Below are 21923 nucleotides of genomic sequence, written 5' to 3' on the forward strand. Positions count from 1 at the left end.
GTTCAATAGGTGAAATGCTGGTGACAGGTTCCCTTTAACCATGGCTTCGAGCCATAAAAACCTTTGTAAAGGTGTGATGCTGTACATAGAGGTGTACACTGGTGTAATAGTAATTTCTAAATATAGATAGAGCAATTGCAATAACAGTGAGGTCAAAAGAGGAAAACGTATACCCAGTATAACAGTAGAGGTAACACTGGTCCTCTCCGAATTAACGAAGGCCCCTGTTCATGAGTAAATGTCGCCTGGTGAGCCTTATGATGGAATAAACTACTAAATATGCTTCCCCGCTCAAGGGTAGGTAATGCCACGGGTAGGCAGCACAAGTATCATTGCTTGGAGAACGGGCACATCTTCTAAAAATAATGGAAAAACAGGTTATGCAGACATTAAATTATACATAATAATATGAGTCAAAGCAAAATAGAAAGTTGACATAGAACACTGCGAGAATGTATGTTATCTGACCATTTCGGTAAGGAAAAACCGTGCCTGTCAAAGATATTCAAAAGACAAGAGAAGTAGCACCTCTTAGGTCAAAGAAAGTTCTGACATGTTCCAGTGCAAATCTGTCTGGATCTGCGCTGAGTTTCCTTGGTGTGATTTTGCCCATATGTCTACGAGCTTTGGCCGATATCCGCTGGCCTGCAAATTCCCAGGAAGCTGGAGGAGCAATAGATGGAAGGCAAGTAAGGTCCTGTACAGTGAACCAATTTGGTATGATCAAGTCCGTTATGGCAAGTGTTTTTCGAGGACTTCCAGTAGAGCCGTATGTTTTCGAATAATCCACCTTCTCCCCTCCGACATGAAGTTGATCCCAAACGGAAACATACATCTATATGCTATGTTTCTCCTCCTATGTAAATGGTTTGAGAATGTCTCTTGGACAACGTAATATTCGCTAAGTCTTGAAAAATTTGTATATTAGTACCTTCCCAGGTAATCGGTTCTTGTCCCCTGGCCGCTTTCAAAATATCATCTCTAGTTCTAGAGCTAAACAAACGGCAGATAATATCTCTAGAGGCTTCTTGTGGTTTTGGTCTTGGTTTAAGGGCCCTATGAGCTCTTTCAATGGTGATCTCACTCATATAATTGGCTCCGAGGATCTGTATAAAGAGTTGCTTGACAGGGATGTGGTGGGATTCAGGCGGCAGAGATTTGGAAGCGCCCTTAATTCTCAAGTTGTTACGCCTACCTCTATTATCCTGATCTTCCATCCATCCAGTCATGACATGTCGCAAACAAAGAGGAAGACTCTACTGTAAAGGAAATCATTTGAGTCTGAATGGTCTCAAGTTGTTCTACCCTCTGTCCTATTTGGCGGACATCTTGCTTTATTTTTTGTAGTTCAGTGACCAGAGGGTGCAAAGTTTTCATGTGTTTTGCTAATGAAAGATCTCAATACAGGATGTCCCTCTGTTGCCTGCGAGCCCTCATCCTGTAAATCATCTGTTCTCAGCATCGTGTCTACGCCTTTAAGTTGTGCAGGCTTTCCATGTAGTGAACTCATAGTGGCAGAATTTTGATGGGACATGGAAGCTTTTTTGAGGAAGGTATCCAAACTGTTATTTTTAGAAGTAGTATTTAACTCTCTATTTTTCTGCTGTTCAATTTTGACAATTTTCTGCAGACTTAAGTGCAGTATTAATTGACTAGGCAAGCATATTTTATTTCAGTTCAAGTTACATAGTTACATAGTTAGTACGGCTGAAAAAAGACACATGTCCATCAAGTTCAACCAAGGGAAGGGAAAAGGGAAGGAAAAATTTCTACACATAGGAGCTAATATTTTTTTGTTCTAGGAAATTATCTAACCCTTTTTTAAAGCCATCTACTGTCCCTGCTGTGACCAGCTCCTGCGGTAGGCTATTCCATAAATTCACAGTTCTCACTGTAAAGAAGCCTTGTCGCCTCTGCAGCTTGAACCTTTTTTTCTCCAGACGGAGGGAGTGCCCCCTTGTTTTTTGAGGGGGTTTTACAAGGAACAGGATTTCACCATATTTTTTGTATGTGCCATTAATATATTTATATAAGTTAATCATGTCCCCCCTTAGTCGTCTTTTTTCAAGGCTAAATAGGTTTAATTCTTTCAATCTTTCCTCATAACTTAAATTCTCCATGCCCCTTATTGCTGCCCTATGTCAATTTCAAGTTAGTTCACCAGTGTAACAGGAGTGAGATGTATGCTAGTAGAAAACCATAATAGTGATGAAAAATAGCTCTACTTTAAGAACGATGGTCTTTAACCCGTTCGCGCTCAGCGGCGTAATAATCCGTTGCGCTAAGTGTATCGTTCGCGTTCAGCGATGAACTATTACGTCGCGGGGAAAATGCATCGCCATTTTCCCCCGGCGCGTGCACGAGCTGTGACAGCTGCTGTTTCCGACAGCAGACTATCACAGCTCAATACGCTGGGACCTGCCACGATGGTCCCGCCTCCACGATCGCCACTATTGGTCAGTTATTGAGCAACTGTCCAATAGTGGCGATCAGTCGCTTCACTTCCTCTCCCTGACCTCACATCCACCCTGAACAGGGCGTTGGAGTTAGCGAGGCGTTCAGAACGGTTGTGAGAAAGAGAAGAGAGTGAAAAAAAAGTGAAATAAGTTAAAAAACAACTTTTTTCTGCTTCCCACCTCCCCAATCCACTACCCAGTCCTGTACCCTTCCTCTTTGTGTTCCCCCCCACGTTTTTGGTCAGTGATCTCCTATCACTGACCACTTCCTAGTCTTCAGGACCAATTTCTTAGTCCCTGGGATTTTTTATTTTTTTTCTTCCCTTTTCCCTTCCCTTGGTTGAACTTGATGGACATGTGTCTTTTTTCAGCCATACTAACTATGTAACTATGTAACAAAATAAAACAAAAAATATATAAAAAATAAAAAAAATAGTTTAGCCAATTTTGACAATTTAACTGGTTAGTTTAGTATTAGGGTTAGTTAGTGTCAGGGAACTGTCAAAAAGCGTAGTTAGGTATAGCGTGAGGGAATTTAGCGTCAGTAATCCGTCACCGTAGTTAGATCTAGCGTTAGGGGTCCATCACCGTAGTTCGGTTTAGTGTCAGGGAAGCTCGTAATAATCCAGATAGGTTTAGTGTCAGGTACCCGTCACCTTAGTTAGGTTTAGTGTTAGGGAAGCTCGGAATAATCTAGTTAGGTTTAGTGTCAGGGAATAGTCGCCGTAGTTAGATTTAGTCTCAGGGAAGTTCAAATAAAATCTAGTTAGGTTTAGTGTTAGGAACCCTCGCCCTAGTTAGGTTTAGTGTCAGGGAAACCCACTCGTTCTATAAAAAACTATTTTTTTGGGCTGGTTTAGGTAGCAGCCTATTAGGGAAGGAATCAAACATGTCCCAACGGACATTTAGTGCCGAAGAGGCATATTTATTTCTTGCCTCCGACACAGAGTCGTCGGGTGGTGAGACTGTTTTACTTATCCACCTCCTCATCCAGTGATGAAGAATAGGAACCCCCTAGGAGACGCCCCAGGACCACCACTGCAGTTGAATCCCCCGAGCGAAGTGACCCCATTTGGACCCCCACACCAGACATTTATGAGCCCCAAATCCCAGAGTACACGGGCAGCTCAGGGATAAAATTTAACACGGCAGGGCTCAGTGAGATGGACTTTTTCAAGTTCTTCTTCACTGATGACTTTATAGAACTAATGGTCTCCCAGACTAATTTATATGCCCAACAGTATATAACAAAGAACCCCACATCATTTTATGCCCAATTCCACAGGTGGACCCCTGTAGATGCAGCAGAGTTGGGCAAGTACTGGGGACTTCATTTGAACATAGTTACATAGTTACATAGTTAGTACGGCTGAAAAAAGACACATGTCCATCAAGTTCAACCAAGGGAAGGGAAAAGGGAAGGAAAAATTTCTACACATAGGAGCTAATATTTTTTTGTTCTAGGAAATTATCTAACCCTTTTTTAAAGCCATCTACTGTCCCTGCTGTGACCAGCTCCTGCGGTAGGCTATTCCATAAATTCACCGTTCTTACTGTAAAGAAGCCTTGTCGCCTCTGCAGCTTGAACCTTTTTTTCTCCAGACGGAGGGAGTGCCCCCTTGTTTTTTGAGCGGGTTTTACAAGGAACAGGATATCACCATATTTTTTGTATGTGCCATTAATATATTTATATAAGTTAATCATGTCCCCCCTTAGTCGTCTTTTTTCAAGGCTAAATAGGTTTAATTCTTTCAATCTTTCCTCATAACTTAAATTCTCCATGCCCCTTATTAGCTTCGTTGCTCTTCTTTGTATTTTTTCCAACTCCAGGGCATCCTTTCTATGAACTGGAGCTCAGAACTGAACTGCATATTCTAGATTAGGCCTCACTAATGCTTTGTAAAGTGGCATTATTACATCCCTGTCCCGCGAGTCCATGCCTCTTTTAATACACGACAATATCCTGCTGGCCTTTGAAGCAGCTGATTGACACTGCATGCTGTTATTGAGTTTATGATTTACAAGTACACCCAGATCCTTCTCAACAAGTGAATCCGCCAGTGTAGCGCCCCCTAGGACATATGATGCATGCAGGTTGTTGGTACCCAGATGCATAACTTTACATTTATCTACATTAAACTTCATCTGCCAAGTGGACGCCCAAACACTTAGTTTGTTTAAATCTGCCTGTAATTCATGAACATCTTCCATAGTCTGAACTATATTACATAGCTTGGTGTCATCTGCAAAAATAGAAATAGTGCTATTAATCCCTTCCTCTATATCATTAATAAATAAGTTGAATAATAGTGGTCCCAGCACTGAACCCTGGGGTACACCACTTATAACCGGTGACCATTCAGAGAAGGAATCATTGACCACAACCCTCTGGATACGGTCCTTGAGCCAATTCTCAATCCAATTACAAACTATATTTTCTAAACCTATAGTCCTTAATTTACCCATTAGGCGTCTATGGGGGACAGTGTCAAATGCCTTTGCAAAGTCCAAAAACACTATATCCACAGCGGCCCCTCTGTCTAGACTTCTGCTCACCTCTTCATAAAAACAGATTAGGTTAGTTTGACAACTTCTGTCCTTAGTAAAACCGTGCTGGCTGTCACTTATAATGCTATTTATTGTCACATAATCCTGTATATAGTCCCTCAATAGCCCCTCAAACATTTTCCCCACGATGGATGTTAAGCTTACTGGTCTATAATTACCCGGGGAAGACCTAGAACCCTTTTTGAAAATAGGCACCACATTTGCCCTGCGCCAGTCCCTTGGCACTATACCAGTCACTAGAGATTCTCTGAATATTATGAAAAGGGGGACAGAAATAACTGAACTAAGCTCTTTAAGAATTCTAGGGTGTAACCCATCTGGTCCCGGGGCCTTGTGCACATTTATTTTATTTAATTTAGCTTGGACCATCTCTACATTCTTCCAATTCAGTATATCAACTGATATATTAACAGCACTGGCACCGGCTACATCAGCTGCTCTTTCTTCTGTTGTATATACAGAGCTAAAGAACCCATTTAGTAACTCTGCCTTCTCTTGATCCCCTGTAATCAACTCCCCATTACCATTATCTAGGGGTCCTACATGTTCAGACCTTGGCTTTTTTGCATTTATATGCTTGAAGAATTTTTTAGCATTTGTTTTACTATCCTTGGCCACCTGCCTTTCATTTTGTATTTTTGCTAATTTTATTACATTTTTACAGATTTTATTAAGCTCTTTATATTTTACAAAGGCTACAGCTGTACCCTCAGATTTGTATTTTTTAAATGCCCTTTTTTTGTCATGTATTGCCCCTTTCACAGAAGGTGTAAGCCATGTGGGGTTTAATTTGAGTCGTTTATACTTATTACCTGTAGGAATAAATTTTGCACTATAATAACTCAAAGTAGATTTGAAAATCTCCCATTTATCATTTGTTCCATTATTTGACATTAGTTCTTCCCAGTCTATATCCTGAATTGCAGCCCTCATCCTGGGGAAATTGGCTTTCTTAAAATTAAATGTTTTTGCCCTCCCAGCCTGCGTTTGTTTTTTACAGTATAGGTAAAATGTAACTATATTGTGATCACTGTTACCGAGGTTTTCACGAACATTGACATTCCCAACAAGATCTGCATTATTAGAAATTACCAGATCCAACAGAGCTTCACCTCTAGTCGGGTCTTCCACAAACTGGCCCATAAAATTTTCCTGCAACAGGTTGAGGAAATGTCTCCCCTTTGCAGTTGAAGCCGAACCATGACACCAATTAATATCCCGGAAATTAAAATCTCCCATTATCACTACAGTACCCGCCTGTGCAGCCCGCTCCATCTGTTTATATAGCTGAACTTCCATCTCCTCAGTTATATTGGGGGGTCTATAGATTACACCAAAAGTAATTTTTTCAGTGTTTACCTCCCTTTCTAGTTCCACCCACAAGGTTTCAACCTCCTCACAGTCTTCACCCACTATTGTCTCTTTCACACTCGCCTTCATATCACTTCTCACATACAGACATACACCACCACCTTTCCTATTTGTCCTGTCTTTACGAAAAAGTGTAAAACCCTGTAGATTTACAGCCCAGTCATGTGAAGAGTCCAGCCATGTTTCAGCAACACCAACTATATCTATATTTTCTTCCAGTATCAAGGCCTCCAGCTCCCCCATTTTGCTTGCTAGACTTCTGGCATTTGTGAACATACACTTTAACTTGCCTGTCAGTTTTTCACTTTTATTATCAGAAATGTGATTTGACATTAATCGGTCCTTTTTATTTACACTGATGTTTTGTAACGAAAGGATCTCCTTATCTTGTTGTCTAGTCCTCTCCCCACATTCTGTTTCTCCCCCCACCAATATAGTCTGACCCCTCTCTAACCTGGCTACCCCTTTTTTTTTTCTACATTGACCTCCCTCCTCAGCCCTAGTTTAAAATATATATGAGGGTACAATTTCCCTGAACATTGCCTATAACAACATTTTAAAATTTCAACACACACCACCTGGCCAGATGATAATACTTCAAAAGACCACAACTATATCAATGGTAACGCTTGTAATAATAACCACAAAAAAGTTTCAGGATATCTAGGGATAAGGAAAAAATTCTAATTGTCCCTTGAGTTGATGTTGCAGTCATTAGTCTTTTTCAGGAAATATAGCATATAGCCAGACATATAACACACATGCAAGTAGATCCAAAGAGAGGTATACTCATCTATTTGTAGATGTCGATGGGCCCCGTGGACAACTAGATGGTTTCTATAGTAACAGGGAATACTCCTTTTTTATGTCCACTAGTTGAGCAGATTTATCCAGCCTAGTATACAGGGAGAACTACAATTATGTCTTTCAGGACAGAGCCAGCGATTCCCCACCATTTAGTATACAAGAAATTCTGGTTCTATGCTATCAGGCCAGTGATGTTTGGGTAACCTCATCCAGGTTTCCTAAAGTTGTTCACAGTGTGGGGTATCCAGGAGACACTGTTTGTGCAGCTTGTATGCATGCAAGGCAAGTGCACGGTGTGACAGAACAAGGTAATTAGCTGATGCATTTCGTCCCAGCTGGGACTTTCTCAAAGCAAAGTTGTCTCTACAGTGTAGGAGCAACAGTATGGGTAAGTAATCCTGTTATCACCACATGTTATATAGGTCTGGTCTTATAGATTTGGTTACCTTTGTTTACTATCCTGAGAGGTTCTTCATACTACACAATGTCCATACCATTTTGAACCATTATCTTATACCTTTCTTGGACCAGTTTCAACTTCATGCATGGGGACATGCATGGGGGTCTGCCTGTAGTAAATGCCTGCTAGGTCATGCCAGAGGCATGTCCTAGCAGATGCCTGTCCGTTTTAAACGGATAGGCAGTAATACACTGCAATACAAAAGTATTGCAGTGTATTATAAAAGCGATCGGATGATCGCATATTAAAGTCCCCTAGTGGGACTAGTAAAAAAGTAAAAAAGAGTTGAATAAAGTAAATGAAAAAAAAATGTGAAAAAAAAATTAAAAACCCACTTTTTCCCCTTACAAAATGCTTTACTATTAAAAAAAACGCAATAAAGCAAAAAAGTTACACATATTTGGCATCGCCGCATCTGTAACGAGCCCGACTATAAAGCGGTTACATTATTTAACCCGCACGGTGAACGCCATAAAAAATTAAATTAAAAAACGATGGAAAAATTGCTGTTTTTTGTTAATCCTGACTTAAAAAAGAAATGTGATAAAAAGTGATAAAAATGTCACATCTACTCTAAAATAGTACCAATAAAAACTGCAAGTCGTCCCGCAAAAAAAAAATCCCTCATACAACTGCATGGACGGAACAATAAAAAGGTTATGGCTCTTCAAATATGGAGACACAAAAACAAATCATTTTGGAAAAAAAAGTGTTTTTACTATGTAAGTAGTAAAACATACAAAATCTATATAAATTTGGTACCTTTGCAATCGTAGTAACCCGTTGAATAAAGTTAGTGTTATTTATACCACACAGTAAACGAAGTAGACTTAGGACGCAAAAAAAAGTGGCGAAATTTCAGGTTTTCTTCTATTCCCCCCCAAAAAAAAATTAATAAAAGTTAAAGAATAAATAATATGTCCCCCAAAATGGTGCTATTAAAAAGTACAACTTTGTCCCGCAAAAAACAAGACCTTAAACAGCTATGTCGACACAAAAATTAAAAAAGTTATAGCTCTTCGAATGTAACGATGGAAAAACATAAAAAATGGCTTGGTCATTAGGGCCCAGAATGCAAGCAGGGGGAAGGGGTAAAAGGCACAGCATCGCTCCCAATGTGTTGGAGCTTTTAGTAAAGTCCTAAACAGAATGGATTGATGTAAGACATCAAAAATGTACCATTTATAATAATATAAATTCTGCCAAAATCATGGATAGGTGCCCTCTCCAAAAAAGAAAAAACAAGAAAAGAAAGAACAGAAAATTATATAAAGAATAAAAATAACAAGTAGTGTTCGAGGGGAGTCTTATCCTGCAGCAAAGCAAGACGGTCGCCCATTGAAAAAAGATAGGAGCGCAACTGAAAATACGACCACCAAACTGGACGTCCCCCCGGGCAGGCCTCAGAGACCACAGACTATGATAAGATTGTACCCTCAGGTGTAAGAGTCTTAGCCAAGAAACCACCGTCCTGTCTCTCCCAACAGAGGAATGTGTCCACACCCACCGCCGGAGGAAAGGAAGGATCATCAAAAAGAGGGGTTAGAGGACCTGGACGGTGAACAATGTCCATCGTAGCAATGATCCGCTCCCAGACTTCAAGAAACTGACGTGTGAGGGAAGGCAGAGAAGATGAAGGTCGCTGAGAAGCAGACAACCAAGGCAGAGATGACAGTGCTAGGGGAGACATAGCCTTCTCAATGCGCACCCATTGCTTACCCGCACCTGAGCGGAACCAGTCTACCAATCGCATCAGTAACGCAGCTTGGTGGTAGCGTTTAAAATCCGGCAATCCTGCCCCCCCCCCCCTCCATTTTCGGCCGACTAAGGACAGCAAAACGAACACGAGGCTTAGAGGAGCCCCAAACAAATTTAGTTATGGCCCTATGCAATATTTGGAAGAAACTCGTTGGGATTATGATAGGGAAGGTTTGGAATATGTAAAGAAATTTGGGTAGAATGTCCATTTTTACCGCGTTAATGTGCCCAAACCACGATATGTGATTCCCACCGTACGCCGTTAAATCCCTCAAGGTGCGCTGCAGAATGGGTGTGTAATTCAAAGCGAACAAATCCGACTGGTGTGTGGGAATTTGGACCCCCAGATATTTTAGAGATTTAGATTGCCATTTGAACGGGAAAACTCGAGCGAGATGGTTGGCTAAGGCAGTATCGAGAGATATATTCAATGCCTCTGATTTGGAATAGTTGACTTTGAAATTGCTCACATGGCCAAACCGCTCAAATTCCCCGGTCAAAGATGGCAAGGAGACCATGGGAGTCGTAATGTACACCAGGAGATCATCGGCATACAATGCTAGTTTGTGATGTTTTGCCCCAACACAGACACCATTAACATTAGGGTTGTTCCGCAGTGCCACGGCCAGGTGTTCCATGACCAAAACATAGAGTAAAGGTGAGAGTGGGCACCCCTGTCTCGTGCCATTAGAAATAGACAAAGAGTCAGATAACAACCCATTAACTCGAACCCGGGCCGTAGGCCCTTGATATAATGCCATAATCCTATCCACCATAATGGCGCCAAAGCCAACCTGTGTCAGGACACTGCGGAGAAACACCCAATGTACCCTGTCAAATGCTTTTTCAGCATCGACTGAGAGTAAACACATCGGAATCTTATGGGATTGGCAGTATGATGTTAAAAGGAGGGTCTTGTTAGTGTTGTCCCGTGCTTCTCTACCACGCACAAACCCCACCTGGTCATCTGTGACCAGATCGTGTAAGAGAGGCGAGAGTCGAGAAGCCAGCAACTTCGCAAAAATCTTAACGTCTACATTTATCAATGATATTGGTCGGAAGTTTGCGCACGCCGTCGGATCTTTGCCCGGTTTTGGTAAAAGGGTAATATGAGCCTCAAGGGACTGGGGTGCAAAGGGACACGAGGAAGACACTGAATTAAAAACTTTCGTCAAGAACGGAGCCAATTGATCCTTAAATGTCTTGTAGAATTTATTATTAAACCCATCGGGTCCTGGACTTTTGCCCAAGGGGGAATCTCCAATAGCGCGCTCCACCTCCGTTTCCAAAAAATCTTCCTCAAGTCCCAAAGCCTCCCCGCCCCCCAAGGACGGCAGCGCAGTGTCGTGCACATAACGGTCTATTTTATCACGCAACGCATCCGCCTGCATATCCTGAAAATGGCCTTTAAGATTCTATAATGCCGAGTAATACTGTCTGAAGCAATCGGTGATCCCCACCGGATCATGAACCTCGCCGCCCGAGGGAGAAGTAATTTTAGGGATATACGACGCCTGGGTGCGAGGATGTAGTATCCGTGCCAGAGACCTGCCGCATTTATCTGCAAATTCGTACGAGTGTTTTCGCATACGGTCCCTGAATCGCGCGTGTGACTGGTCTATCAGAGAACGCAAGGATTCTCTCGCTGCAGTAAGTTCCGCAAATATTTGTGAGGAAAGCACTCGCTTATGACGGGATTCAAGGTCCCGTATCTGAGCAAGGAGTCGCGTAATGGCCACCCCTTTTTCCCGCTTCAAACGAGCCCCATGTTGGATCAGGACTCCCCTGACTACACACTTTAGCGCCTCCCACTGTAATGGTAATGGGGTGGTGTCACGTGTATTTACCTCCAAAAAACCGTTTAGTGAGTCCTTAAGTGCTGACACACACACTGAGTCACCCAATAAATTATCGTTAAGTTTCCAAGATTGGAAATTGGGTACTGAACTAGGATACGTAAGTGTCAGAAATACAGGGGCATGATCCTACCAAACCATAGGGCCCACCTCAGAAATAGGATGCCAGGTAAGCAAATGGTGGCTAGTAAGAAAGGCGTCCAGTCTACTATACATATTGTGTAGTGGGGAGAAGTAAGTGTATTCTCTTACCTGAGGATGCAGAATCCTCCACACGTCAATCAATTGCATGGAATGCATCACAGTTTCCAAGGCTCCCAAGTGGGACTTCGGAACCGCAGACCTGCCCGAGGAGGTGTCAAGCCGGGAATCGAACGTCAGGTTAAAATCACCGCCCACAATCAAAACTCCCTCCGTGAACTCCTCCAATTTCCGCAAATACCCACAGCACACTCGCGCCTGATCCTAATTGGGGAGGTACATATTAGCTAAGGTGAACAGCTTATTACGAATGGACAGTTTAAGAAACACATACCGACCACCCGGGTCAACCAGGACGTCTACCAGTTTATGCAAGAGTGACTTGTGAATACAAATACTAGCGCCCTTGGACTTGGATTCCGGGTTGGCACTGTGGAACCAGACTGGATAATAACGATTTGTAAACTGGAGTGTGGCCCACCTGAAAATGAGTCTCCTGTAAAAACAGGATATTTACACGTTCTCTGTGCATATTGTACAATATCTGCGAACGCTTTTCCGGGACATTAAGCCCTCTAGCATTAAAGGTACAGACTTTCAGCTGCGCCATTTCCAATACACGTATGTCTAGTAAATCAAGAAATGTGCTATATCAATGAAGAAAAGGACAAGACAGACAAGGAAGGGAGACACGACAACAAGGACAAACAAGCGGGTGAAACAAGCACCCACTCCTTGATCTAATCAAGGAGAAACAATCCAATATACACCGGATATAACCAGTGAAACCCTAAGAGGAGAAGTGTCGGGACAAGGTCTAGCCAGCGCCCCGCACCCCCCAACCCAGCAAATTTTATATAGCAAATAACGATATAACACAAAAGAAAGGAAAACCAAGGCACTTAGTGAGATACCCAAAAATAATTAAATAAGGAGTTACATTGATAGTAGGGCCCTAGAGAAACCCCAGCAGCGAACACCCCTGCATACATTCATTGACAGCATAAATGTACAAACAGGTTAGCAAAAAAGACAAATAATAAAAATAATACATTCACGATTGTAGCGTATTAGCGGCAATCGACCGATTTTAGTAGCCTCCAGGTCTCCAACAGCAATCACCTGTGAAACATAACGCAGACCCACTCAGTAATGACCATATGTAACTCCAAATATAATTGCTTCAGCTGATAAACTCAATAACCATTGTAATTAGGCTCCGACAGCAGGCTGCAATTAAAAGACATTAAGAGGGGCATCACATCGGCTCCACAGGCCGACCATCATTACGCCTCATAGGAGAAGCAGGAGAACGACCTCGCCTGCGTGATCGTGGACGCGGCGGCGGGATGGGAACATAAGGCCAATCAGGGAGAGAGACTCTAGGCAAACGGAGAGCATCGCAAAAATCTGGAACATCCCCCGGGTCACGAACACTCAGCAGTGCCCCGTTCCTGCGAACCTGCAACTGAAAGGGGTGACCCCAGGAATAGGAAATCTCATGTTCTCTCAAGACATCCAGCAAAGGTCGTAGCACTCGGCGCTTGTCCAGAGTCATCCTGGACAAATCAGATAGTAGCTGGATCTTGACTCCCTGTAATAAAACCTCGCCTTTATCTCGGGCCTTCCTCATAATCTGCTCCTTAAGAGAAAAAAAATGGACACGACATAACACATCTCTAGGCCTATCAGGATCCGGGTTCCGCGGGCCTAGTGTCCTGTGAGCTCTATCCAGCTCCAGAGGATCATCAGCAGGGCTCCAGAGGATCATCAGCAGGGCGCCCGAGTAAAGAATTAAACAGAGACTGTAGAGCGGGAATAAGTTGACCCGGAGAGATATCCTCAGGAATGCCCCGCAGCCGAATATTATTACGGCGATTCCGATTCTCATGATCCTCGGCGAGATTAAATAATGTGTGGATCTGCTGAGAGTGCTGATCCAATCAGTCGGCATGAGAAACTTGTTGCTTGTTGCTGGATACATCGCTTTCCATCCGCTGTACTTGATCGGACAATTGAGATAAATTGGTAGTAAGAGATTGTATTTCCGATTTATATGTCGTCTCCAGACGGTTTACATAATGCTCCATGTCCTGTTTAGTGGGCAATGCTGATAATTGTCGTCTCAAGCCCTGTAAATCATCCCCTAGGACAGCAGCAACACCTATATGAGAGGAGGGATGAACAGCCATATCTCTGGGAGAAGTAGAAGGCAGCATTGCTGGCCCGAGCACATGAGGGGAGGATAAGGGAGAAACCCGGCCGCCATGACAGGCACCACGTGGCGAGCAGTCCCGCGCAGGCAGCGCCATCTCAGCCCCAGAAGAGCTCGGCTCAATCCCATCCAGCAAGGAGGGAAACTGCCCCTGAGAGCCCGATATTGAGGGGAAGGTACTAGCGGTACCTGATGCAGCAACGCCGGCCGCAGTTGATAGCCCCTCTGGAAGCGAAGTCCCGGAGCCATCTCGCCTCCCCTCCAGCGGCGCCATCTTAGATTATGTTCCAGATGCAGCGTCGGTCAGGAATCTCTGGATAGAGCCGGCTGAAGACATCTGCCGTGTACAGTAAGGAGTCCCCGTGGAGGCCTTGGATTTCCTGACCATTAGGGTGATAGAATGATGCTTATTAATGTGCTTATGAGCGGGTTAGGGAAGTGCAGGAACGGAGCTCTCAAGCAGCACGTCTGGTCAGCGCCATGTCAAAGCCACGCCTCGCTAAAACCCCTACTTCAGGAGAATGTCACCTTCAAAATGGGGTCCATACTGGGGGTGTTACAACGTTCTGTAAGCTAAAATACCCTAAAGGCGTGGAATAGGGCCTAGAATTTAGCTAAAATTGTGTCGTGAAAGTCACAGGGTGTTCCTTTCTTTTTGGGGCCCACCGTTTGATTGAGCAGCAGATGGGGATATTTATAAACATAGTAGAAACCGCATAATCCATGTTAGGGTGCAATTATTCAGTTCCATGTACTTTGTAGGAAATATGTGTCCTATAAAAAACATATATATGAAAAAAAATCTGATTAAAATCTTTCACATCGGCTTTGCAGCAATTCCTACCAAAAAGGTGGGGTCAAAATACACACTTCACCACTATGCGGGACAGTCCTGGATTCAGGACGTCATCAGGACGCAGATGCAGTTGAATCCAGTGGTGGAACAGGGAGCCGTCGACTCCCTGCTCCACCAATTCAATATGTAAAGCCAGCTGTGAGCGGCTTGGCAGATATGGGCATGATTCAGTGACGTAATAGTTTTTCTCTGTGCTGAGCCACGCACAGCGCAGACCGGTGGAGCAGAGGGATCTCTGCCAATCATAGGAACGGGGTTAGGTGAGTATTTTCTTTTTTTTTTTTTTATTCGACACTATGGGGGCATTATTACATGGTTACATGGATCTGTGTATGGGGGGCATCTATGGGGGCATTATACTGTGTATGGAGGCATCTATCGGGACATAATACCTTGTGGAGGCAACTAGTGGGGGCAGCTGTGTGGCATTTTACTGTGTGAGGACAGCGATTAGGCATTTTACTGTGTGACGGCAGCTATGGGGCATTATACAGTGTGGGGGCAGCTATGGGAGCATTATACAGTGTGGGGGCATTATACTGTGTGGGGGCAGCTAAGGGGGGCCTATATTGTGTGCGTGCCACTATAGGGGCATTATACTGTGTGGGAGCACTATGCGAGATGATACTGCCTGGGCTGAACTGGGTGTGTATGAACGGGGATTGGGCAAGGTTAGAGGCATGGTTAACAGTAAAAAAAAAATTGCCACGCTTCGCAAAACTTCAAAGATGGTAGGTATGCTTTAGTGGGTGTAGTTTCAAAAATTGGGGAATTTTTGGGTGTCTCCACTGTACTGGTACCTCAAGGGCTCTGCAAATGCAATATGGCGCTCAAAAACCATTCCAGCTATAAATATGCGTTACAAAAGCCAAATGGCGCTGCTTCCCCTATGTGCGCTGCCATGTGTCCAAACTGCAGTTTATGACCACATATGAGGTGTTTGCGTATTCAGGAGAAACTGAGAATTCAGGAAAATTCCTTGTGAAAATGAAAAAATTCAATTTTTTATTGGAAAAAATTTAGATTTTCATTTTCATGGCCCAAATCAAGTAAATTTAGCAAACAAAAACCCTAAGCCATCCAAATTCTCTCTTAAACCCTAGATGATTTCCTTGAGCAGTTTAGTTTCCTAAACGGAGTCAATTTTGGGGGATTTTCACTGCTTTTGGTTCTTCAGAGTCTTTGCAAATGCGACATGACACCCAAAATCCATTCAAACTACATTTGATTTCCAAAAGCCAAATGGCGCTCCTTCCCTTCTGAGCCTTGCCATGTGACCAAACAGCAGTTTATGGCCAGATATGAGGTATTTCTATACCTGTGAAAAATTGCTTTACAAATGTTGGGGTGCTTTTTCTACTTTATTCCTTGTGAAAATGAAAAAAAAAGTTTTATTGGAAAAAATGTAGATTTACATTTTTACAGCCCAATTCAAATAAATTCAGCAAAAAACCTGAGCAGGCCAAAATGCTCACTATACCCCTAGATGAATTCCTTGCGGTGTAGTTTTCAAAATGTTGTCTGTTTGGGGGTGTTTCCTATATTTTGGCACCACAAGACCTTTTCAAACCTGACATACCTAAAATATATTGTAACAAAATCCAGGCCCCAAATCCAGTAGGAGGTGCTTACTTTCTGAGGCCTGTGGTTGAGTCCAGTAGCACACTGTGGCCACATGTGGGATATTTCCAAAAATTGCATAATCTAGTAAAAAAAAATTGAGATGTGTTTTTTTTGGGTTCAATTTCGGTGTTAATAAAAATAAATGGATTAAAATAGAATTTATGCTAAAAAGAATAAGTAAATTTCACCTCCACTTTTCTTTAAACCCTGTGAAATAACTAAATGCTGTCTTGAATATTTTGAGGGGTGCAGTTTTTAAAATGGGTTGGTTTATGGGGGGTTTTTAATATATGGGCCCGCAAAGCCACTTCTGAACTGGTTCTTGAGCGGTATCGATGCTAAATTTGTCTTGTAACGTCCCAGAAAAATAGAACGTTCAAAAATGATGCCAGCATAAGGTAGAAATATGTATGGAAAATGTTAACTAGTAAGTATTTTGTTCTATTACTATCTGTCTTACAAGCAGATACATTTAAATTTTTATAAACGCAAATTTTTCCTAAATTTTGTGTTTTTCAGAAATGAACACTGAATTCATCGACCAAATTTTACCACTAACCTAAAGCACAACGTGTCATGAGAAAAGAACCTCACAATCACTTGGATAAGTCAAAGTATTCCAAAGTAATTGCCACATAAATTGACCTATGTCAGGTTAGAAAAAAGGGTCTGTGTCCACAAGACCAAAACTGACAGTGTTTCCAAGGGGTAAAATGACTTAGGCCCCATGCACACGACCATGTCCATAATCACGATACGTGATTACAGGTGCAGCTGATGGCCGTGGAAGACTGGCCGCAGTTGCAGCCCGTGCTCCCATATAAAGTATGGGAGCACGGTCCATAAAAGCAAATAGAGCATGTCCTAATTTTTTACGGGGCATTTCTACGGCCCGAACACCTTCCCGTAAATATATGGGAAGGTGTCCATCGCCATAGAAACTAATAATTATGGACCGTAATTACGGACTAAATCTACGGTCGTGTGCATTGGGCCTAATTTGGTGGTCGTTAACCCCTTACTGCCGCAGCCAGGTTTGACTTTTCTCAGAGCTACATTTTTCAAATCTGATATGACACTTTATGTGGTATGTGCTTTTACTTCTACAAGCGCCTCTAAGATTGTTTCTTCATGACAAATTGTACTTTATCTTCGTGCTAAATTTTGATTTGATGGGGAAAAAAGATATTTTTCGAAAGAAAATTTTCTCTATTTGATTATAATGGCTCACAATTTAATTAATGATTAACACTTACCATTTGTGTACTTTGTTAGCGTCATTTTTTAAACATCTTTTAATTTTTTTCGAAAGGTAGAAGACATAAGTTTAGCATAAAGTTTTCCCATTCTCAAGAAAGTTTCCAAAACCTAATTTTTTAGGAGCCCGTTCAAATTGGAAGTGGCTTATGTATTAGAATTCCCCTATAAATCAACCCATTTTAAAAACTTCACCCATCAAAGTATTCAAACAGCATTTAGACAGTTTTTTAAAGAAGTTACATTAGTATGGTTGAAAAAAAGACTTGTGTCCATCCAGTTCAACCAAGGGATAGAGAAAGGGAAGGTATGGGAGAAATTATATAACTTTGTTTTACCCCTATTGATCCAGGGGAAGGTTTAAAAAATAAATAAATGTCCAGGTTGGGGGCTGTTTTTCATACTGATGACCTATCCACATGATAGCGCTTCTAAGATTGCACTTTACAATAGATCATCAGTAGTATATGGTCGGTGGGGGTCCAGCACCCGGACCCCACACCAATCCTTCTGCGCCAGAATCTATGCGGTGTTCGGTGCCGGACGCAGATTGCTCTGGTTACAGTTTAGCGGTCGTGCTGCAGTACTGTAGCTCTGCTCCTACTCAAGTGAATAGGAGCAGAGCTGCAGTAACCCAGCATGGCCGCTATACAGTGGTTGGATTCTTCTGCCTCCAGGACCGACCACCGCATAGCTTCCGGGAGCAGCTGATCGGTGCGGGGTCCGGGTGTTGGACCCCCACCAATCGTATACTGATAACCTATTCTTTGGATAGGTCATCAGTATGAAAAAAAAGCCACCCACCTGGAAAACCCCTTTAACCTATTTCAGAGGAAAATTGAAGGTGAAATTGTAAAGTTTTTTTTTTTTAAAATTCACTGATATTTAATGTTAAACAATTTTTTTTCTATAACACAGCAGGTGTTAACAGAGAAACGCAACAAAATATTTATTACCCTGATTCTGTAGTTTTTTAGAAATATCCCACATGTGGCCCTAGTGTGTTAATGGACTGAAACACAAGCCTCAGAAATGAACAGAAATTAATGAGCACTTTGTGGATTTTGGGGTCCCTTTTTTCAAGAATATTCTTCAGGCTTGAGGTGCCAAAACATAAGAAACATCCCCAAAAAATCCCTTATCCTGGAAATATGTATCTTATGGTATTTATCTAGGGGTATAGTGAGCATTTTGACCCCACAGGTGTTTCATAGATTTAATTAAAATTCAGCCAGAAAAATGAAAAATAATTTTTTTTCCCAATAAGATGTAGTTTTAGTTAAACATTTTTAATTTTCACAAGGATTAAAGAAAAAAAAGCACATTTGAACACTAGCAATTTTTCTTGAAATACCCCATATTTGCTTATAAACTCCTCTTTGAAAACACAGTGGGAAGGTTTTCCCCTGGTACAAGATGGGTGCCCTCACTTCTAGAAGTATTGGCGCTTTCCTCATCATGATAGCACATAAGAGTTATACAGTGCCATCAGTACGATATGCATGGCAAGCTTTTTGTACAACACCTTAGTGTATGGCCAATCATGCACACCAGCGCTCCTTTCAGGGCTCCTTGTTCTTCCTTACGCTGAAGATAGTTCTTAATGACTTTGGCTGTATGTTTGGGGTCATTGTCCTGCTGCAGAATAAATTTGGAACCAATCAGATGCCTCCCTGATGGTATTGCATGATGGATAAGTATCTGCCGGTATTTCTCAGCATTGAGCACACCATTAATCCTGACCAATTCCCCAACTCCATTTGATGAAATGCTCCAAACTTGCAAGGAACCTCCACCATGCTTCGCTGTTGCCTGCCGACACTCATTATTGTACCACTCTCCAGCCCAGGGGCGTAGCTAGGGGGGCCAGGTGGGGCATGTGCCCCGGGCGCAACTTATAGGGGGGCGCCAGCGCCACCTCCTCCTGTACTATAATTGTACCTGTGTCTATAGGACACAGGTACAATTAGAAGCAATGAATAGCCGGATACGTTCCGTTACTGGCTATTCAGCTCCTTTGTACCAGAGAAGCGCTATTGCGCTTCCGTCTATGAAATGCGCTGAGTGACAGGGAAAGTCATCCTCCCCAGCCAATCAGCGCTTTTCATAGACTCTTCGTTCAACCCCCAGGAGACCTGCGCAGAAGAGAGCAGGTCTCCATGGCTGCCGGACGGCGTGGGAATGGGATTAAGGTGAGTTTAAATTGTTTATTTTATTGTAATAAAAAGTGTGTGGCATTATCTACAAGGGGGGCTTAATCTACGGGGGGGGGGGCTTTATCTACAGGGGGGGCTATATACAGGGGTGGGCTATCGATGGAGCACTATATACAGGGGTGGGCTATATCTACAGGGGGGCTATATACAGGGGTGGGCTATCTATGGAGCACTATATACAGGGGTGGGCTATAACTAGACAGGGCTATACACGGGTGGGCTATCTATGGAGCACTATACAGGGGTGGGCTATATGTGCAGCACTATATACAGAGGTGGGCTATATGTGGAGCACTATATACAGGGGTGGACTATATGTGGAGGACTATATACAGGGGTGGGCTATATATACAGGGGTGGGCTATATCTACAGGGGTGGGCTATATACAGGGGTGGGCTATATGTGGCGCACTATAGGGGGAGCTATTTGTGGGACACTATATACAGGGGTGGGCTATTTGGGGGCACTATCTACAGGGGGCTCTATCTGCAGGGGGCATGGTGTGTGGTGCTATTATAATTAGAGGTGCAGTGTATGGTGCTATTTAGGGGCGAAGTGTGTGGTATAATGAGAACTTTATCTTTTATTTATAGGTGTAGAAATGTTGGAAAAGTGAGAAGCTGAAGACATCTTAGCGGCAAACTGCAGAAATGGGCTGTGACCGGGAGAAGTCATCATAGAGGTCTGGATCGGATGGAGAAAAAGAACTAGAATCTGAGACGTCACTGGTGAGTCACTTAATGTAAATGTTTATTCTGCCTCTAATCAGTACTGTAGTCACTGTATGATCTGCAGCGAGATGATGGGTGTTATGATTATGATATGATTTATATTTTGTGAAACAGCATCTCCCAGCATATCCTTACCATTGTCCGGGCCATGCTGGGAGCTGTAGTTTTACGCCGTACACACCCTTGGAAAAGAAATGACACGTCATTGATTGGTAGAGAAAACAAACCTGGCGAGGGGGAAGGAGATGTCGGGAAAGAGGTTGGGGGTGGGCGCCAAACTAAATCTTTGCCCCGGGTGCTGGAGAATCTAGCTACGCCTCTGCTCCAGCCCTTCGGCGGAAAAAACTGCCTCCTGTTACAGCCAAATATTTCAAATTTTGACTCATCAGTTCAGAGCACTTACAGCCATTTTTCTGCACCCCGGTTCCTATGTTTTCGTGCACAGTTAAGTTTCTTGCCTTGTTTCCACATCGAAGGTATGTTTTTTTTGGACGCAATTCATCCATGAAGACCAATTCTGGCCAGATTTCTCAGAACAATAGATGGGTGTACCTTACTTTCCTTCTGATTTTGAAGTGAAGTAGGCATGATGTGTCTTTGATCTGCTGCACTATGTTTCATTGGCTAACCACTGCATCTATGGTTCCCAACGTTGCCCATTTCTTTGTGCTTCTTCAAAAGACCTTGAATAGCACATCTTGAAACCCCAGTCTTTTTGAAATCTTTGCCTGGGAGAGACCTTACTGATGCAGTATAACTACCTTGTGTTTTGTTGCTGTGCTCAGTCTTGCTATGGTGGACCTGTGACATGAAACAGTCTTCAACAACCTCACCTTTGTAGCAGAGTTTGGCTGTTCCTCACCCAGTTTTAAGCCTACTACTCCGCTGTTTCTGTTACAGTTAATGACTGTCTTTCAACCTACATATGAAAATGATGATCACTATCACCTTTTTGGTGTAATTGGTTAATCATACACCTGTCCCGAATTGGCTGACTAATACGAGTATACCATGTCCTTCGGAACGCCGACGCAGGAGAAAACAGCACCCGGTGTCTGATCCTCTATTTTGGGATCCTACATCTGTGGTCACAATTACTTCACCAATAGAAATTGAATAGACTGGGCTGGCTTTCTATACTATACGTTTTGTTATTTTGAGAGTGGAAAATAGAGGACATTCTTCTATCCCCATGTTATATCTATAAGTTCATGAATAAATATTTTTTTTGTTGTATCAGCCTGGGATGCCTAGAGGCCATTAGTATCCCCTCTTGCTTCTCTCTTTTTATTGAGCCTCTTTATATATATATATATATATATATATATATATATATATATATATATATATATATATATTTTTTTTTAGCTTTTTTTTAAAAAATAAATGAATTATGTGCTATTTTTACCAGACTTTTTTTTTTCTAGAGAGTCGGTATTCTTGGGAAAGTTACGCGAAAACTAAGCCTTTGTTCTAATTCTTTTCCTGTCTCCCCGCCCCCCCTCGTTTTTTTTCTCTGTCTCTCTCTCTCTCTCTCTCTCTCTCTG

General features: G+C 42.6%; 1 protein-coding gene across 2 annotated transcripts in view; it reads left to right on the forward strand.

Annotated features, from left to right (window-relative positions):
• The window catches only part of FBXL18 (F-box and leucine rich repeat protein 18), a 250202-nt gene that overhangs the window by 176546 nt on the left and 51733 nt on the right, over positions 1-21923 (forward strand). Inside the window, exon 2 of one of the 2 annotated variants that reach the window (XM_075830011.1) lies at positions 20239-20373. The exons of the other annotated variant lie outside the window; for it this stretch is intronic. The gene's annotated coding sequence lies outside the window, so the exon portion shown is untranslated. The remainder of the gene's footprint in view (positions 1-20238; positions 20374-21923) is intronic. 2 annotated transcript variants of the gene reach the window in all.

The sequence above is a fragment of the Rhinoderma darwinii genome, chromosome 6 (genome assembly GCF_050947455.1).
Source record: "Rhinoderma darwinii isolate aRhiDar2 chromosome 6, aRhiDar2.hap1, whole genome shotgun sequence".
NCBI lineage: Eukaryota > Metazoa > Chordata > Amphibia > Anura > Rhinodermatidae > Rhinoderma > Rhinoderma darwinii.